The following is a 4,716-nucleotide window of genomic DNA, read 5'->3' as shown; positions in this document are numbered from 1 at the left end:
TTCTTAGGTATCACACTGCCAATAGCTGCAACAGAGTGATGAAATACAAATTTCATGAATGTATAAGTTAAGTCATGATAACTATTCAATTTAAAATCTTCTCGTATCCTATCGGTCAGAATGAACAAAAGAGGTTACTTTTGAAACATCTTTTGTAAATATACCCAAACAGATATGTATATCGATCAACGTACCGTTTGTATGTCTGTATGTCATATTACCATTTAAAAGTCGTGGGGTAGAACACTGTCGAAAACTGATTTCAATCTCTGCTTTATTAGCGTAAATGCAAAGCTTTCTGTTTATAAATAAACACGCAAGACGAGCACCGTAAAAGCGGTGGGCGAGTGTCTCTTTAAAAGGACACTTAATGAGGTGGTTTACTGGCACCGATCTCATGGACCAGAGGTTAGAACTGTCGACTATCAACTAGATGGTTGTAGGTTTAATCCCTGGCGGGGGATGGGTGCTAGTCTAGTTGCACTGATGAGCTGTGGTACAGCAAAACAGTATTATACGTGGTTGGCTCTATTTTAAGCCTTTCGCCTTAGGTAGAGCACTGTCGTAAAATGATTTTACCAGCTGATTAATTAGCGTTACTGCGAAGATTTCTATTTGTTTGGAAATAAGCAGTTTGAGCACGGTAAATCGAGTTTAGACATTGGATGAGGTCGTTTACGGGCACCGATCCCATAGACCGGAGGTGCGAACTGTCGACTGCTAACAAGAGGTTATGGGTTCAATCCCTGGCTAGGGATGGATGCTAGTCTACTCGCACTCATGAGCTGTGATAGAGCGAAACAGTACTGCTTTTGGATGACTATATATATATATACATATGTATCCATCTCTCCATATATATAAAGTGTGTGTTTGTGTGTCGAATCGCTGTTTTTGTGTTTTAGAAATCGGTGAATTCTTATTTATTTGCCTTCCTACGAAGACAAAGTTAAAAAACAAAAGCGGTTTTGTTGTGGGAAAATTTAGCTTATCAAAAAGCAAGGCTTAGGATTAAAAAAAAACATAAAAATTGCCTTAGTCGAGAAGGATTTTTTAATGGATTCATAAAGACTTTATCATAAACAAGTTTCACCGCGTGACATCACAACCACAAAACGATTGGTCTCATTCATCCAAGCCAAGATGAGAGCAAAATAAACGACTGAATAAAAGAATTTAATAAAGAGCAGATTATAAGACGTTTTAGATTTACAAATAAATCGTGTTTTTTTTTCAATTGAATAACTTTCGCTTTAGTTTTACTGATCTTATCTTAAAAGAATGTACAATACATTATCACTGACATGAAGCATTATAGAGTCACTTTAAATGAGATTAATTCTTATTTATTGTAGACTATCATCCTGATCTTTTCTTAGTTGTTTCACGACGTTTTTGCCAACTATTCCTCTGACTTTCGTCAGGTGGTAACCGCGATGGATAGGAACTCTTAACCTCCTGACTGCATTCACTGCCTTCCGTAGTTGTTGCCGTCTCACCACGTGCTGACCGGTTTTGGGTAGGATTGAAACCGCTATCTCCAGACAATTATCATCTGGAACCGTAGAGATTCAACGTCTCTATCAACTGCGCCACGCGCCCCGAAGTGCGATCATGGTTCAATTTTTTGGTCTTATAAATTCATGTTTATTAATGACTGCATTCACTGCAATTACTGCCTTCCGTAGTTATTGTCGTCTCACCACGTCAGGAGATTCAGAGTTCCTATCTGTCGCGGTTACCACCTGACGAAGGTCAGAGGAATAGTTGGTCGAAACGTCCTGAAATAACTAAGAAAAAGATGAGGATAATAGTCCGCAATGAATACAATTATAAAATAATACTCCTGTCAATGAATTCCAATTAAATGAGATATTGATTAGCTATTACAATTAATTATCTACAGGTTAATATAGTCGGTGAAGCAGGAAACAGAAGGAAATTCAAAAGTCTAGCAGTTCGATGGAGGAACTAGTTAGGGTGAGAAGGTTCCAAGGAATAAACTGATTTTTTTTTTATTTATGAGTACTCCGTTTTTTATCATCTAACAATTTTTGTTCATTTACAAATATACGGCTTTCTTTTACAATCAAAAAGTTTTTAAAAATAAACCTATGTTGTTTATTTAAACTATACGTTTTGTTTTTTTGGAAGCACATATTTTAATGATCAGATATTGTTTATTTATGAATATACAATTTTATTTTACAACGAAACAGTTTTTAGTTGCGTGAAAGTGACTCTATAAGTCACTCCGTCTGTCCGTAACACTTTTGTGCTTAGGCTTTTTGGTTAAGATCAAAGGTCTGTTGTTAATAGTGTTGTTTTTAGCTTTTTATGCTTTTCTTGGCCTTTTGGCCAAGATCAAAGTGTAGCATCTGCTCCGGCAGATACAGCAAGCAAAGACAATATGTGGGGTCGCCCCCACATATAAGACCTTGGTCAATGTCGGGGCAACTCTTCATACCAACAGTTACTATCCAGCTCCCATTTCCCACCTCTCGGGAGCTGGTCCTCTTTTCCCTCCCCCTCCCTCTCTCTCCACATTAAAAAACGGCCTTGTGCCTAATTTGGTCAGTGGGGAAGCAAATAAATACAATCTGCTCCGGCAGATACCTCACTTTAAAAATCGGCCTTGTGCCTAATTTGCTCGGTGGGGGAGCAAATAAATACAATCTGCTCCGGCAGATACAGCAAGCAAAGACACTATGTGGGGTCGCCCCCACATATAAGACCTTGGTCAATGTAGGGGCAACCCTTCATACCAATTGTCACTATCCAGCCCCCCTAATACCCGGAGAGTTAGTCATCATTTCCCCTTCACTCCTCACATTAAAAATCGGCCTTGTGCCTAATTTTCTCGTGGGGGAGCAAATAAATACAGCTTTTCTTGGCCTTTTGGTCAAGATCAAAGTGTAGTATCTGTTCCGGCAGGTACTGCAAGCTATGACTAGCTATAACTAGCTATGACTAGCAAAGACCAGATGTGGGGGCAACCCCACATGTCTGACCTTTAACCAGCTCCCATTTCCCACCTCTTGGGAGCTGGTCCCCTTTTCCCCTTCCCCCACTCCTCACATTAAAAATCGGCCTTGTGCCTAATTTGCTCGGTGGGGGAGCAAATAAATACCATCTGTTCCGGCAGATGCTACTAGCTATGACTAGCAAAGACCAGAGACCAGATGTAGGGGCAACCCCACATGCCTGACCTTTAACCAGCTCCCATTTCCCACCTCTCGGGAGCTGGTCCCCTTTTTCCCTTCCCCCTCCCTTCACTCCTCACATTAAAAATCGGCCTTGTGCCTAATTTGCTCGGTGGGGGAGCAAATAAATACCATCTGTTCCGGCAGATACTGCAAGCAAAGACCATATGTCAGGGCTACCCCACATATAAGACATTGCTTAATGTAGGGGCAACCCTTCATACCAATTGTAACTATCCAGCTCCCCAACTCCCCAGGGAGTTGGTCCCCATTTCCCCTTCACTCCTCACATTAAAAATCGGCCTTGTGCCTAATTTGTTTATGTGGGGGACAAATAAATACCAATTCCACATATAAGACCTTGGTCAATGTAGGGGTAACCCTTCATACCAATTGGGTAACCCTTCATACCAATCGGTGGGGGGGAAAATAAATACCAAACCTTTATACCAATTGTCACTATCCAGCTCCCCTACTCCCCGGGGAGTTGGCCCGCATTTCCCCTTCACTCCTCACATTACAAATCGGCCTTGTGCATAATTTGTTCGGTGGGGACAAATCAATACCAATTCCACATATAAGACCTTGGTCAATGTAGGGGTAACCCTTCATACCAATTGTCACTATCCTGCTTCCCTACTCCCCGGGGAGTAGTCCCCAGTTTTACTCCTCACATTAAAAATTGGCCTTGTGCTTAATTTACTCGGTGGGGGAGCAAATAAATACCCTTTTCTTGGCCTTTTGGCCAAGATCAAAGTGTAGTATCTGTTCTTACTACATGCTGTACTTATTGTGATTTAAAGTGGGGGATCTGTTTTCTGTATTAATTTAATGTAAAATGATCACCCACTTTACAACCAATCAGTCTCAAAGCCATTCAAGTCATTCTCCAGATCATTCAAGTTGTTTTTGAAGGATTCCAGTTATTTTTTTAAGCATTCAAGTCATTCTTAAGGTCATTCAATTCATCCTTAAGTTCATTAAAGTCATTCTAAGTCATTTACTTTTTATTTATTTAAGTCATTTCAGCACATTTTTCGGTCATTTTAGTTTATCTTTAAGAATTTCATATCAATCCTACATTTACACATTCACTCATTACACGAGAGCATGCGACTAATGGCTATCGGCCTTGTTTTGAAATAAACTCATTTTTGTTCATTCACAATTATATAGTTTTTTGGAAATCAAATACTTTTTGTTTGTTTATTTGCCTACCCACTAGGGCAGAGTTAAACTCAAGGTCCGTTTTTAACGTGGGGGGGAAACCAGCTCCCCAAATAGGGACACTCTGGTAAGTAACAAATATAAAACTATGTATTAGTCATGAAAGATTTCTCCTACATTAACCGAAACCAAAAAATGAAGTGCACAACCAGAAGAGATACTACACTTTGATCTTGGCTCGAATCAAACAGCTTTATAAATAAACTGATTTTGATTATTTACAAATATACAATTTTTTTACAACCCAATTTTTTTTTTTAAATAAACTCATTTTGTTTTTATTTAT

The 4,716-nt window shown here is 39.3% G+C and overlaps 2 pseudogenes; both read left to right on the top strand.

Moving 5' to 3' along the window:
• The first annotated feature begins 2,882 nt into the window (after window positions 1–2,882).
• On the top strand, window positions 2,883–3,057 carry LOC145260058 (U2 spliceosomal RNA; annotated as a pseudogene).
• An 870-nt stretch (window positions 3,058–3,927) lies between these two features.
• Window positions 3,928–4,065, top strand: LOC145260034 (U2 spliceosomal RNA; annotated as a pseudogene).
• Window positions 4,066–4,716: the final 651 nt, after the last annotated feature.

Source organism: Euprymna scolopes, chromosome 35, assembly GCF_053919585.1.
Source record: "Euprymna scolopes isolate OS-2025 chromosome 35, ASM5391958v1, whole genome shotgun sequence".
In the NCBI taxonomy this organism is placed as follows: domain Eukaryota; kingdom Metazoa; phylum Mollusca; class Cephalopoda; order Sepiida; family Sepiolidae; genus Euprymna; species Euprymna scolopes.
Note: the sequence above shows the minus strand (reverse complement) of the source record. Positions and strands in the feature narration are given on the sequence as shown.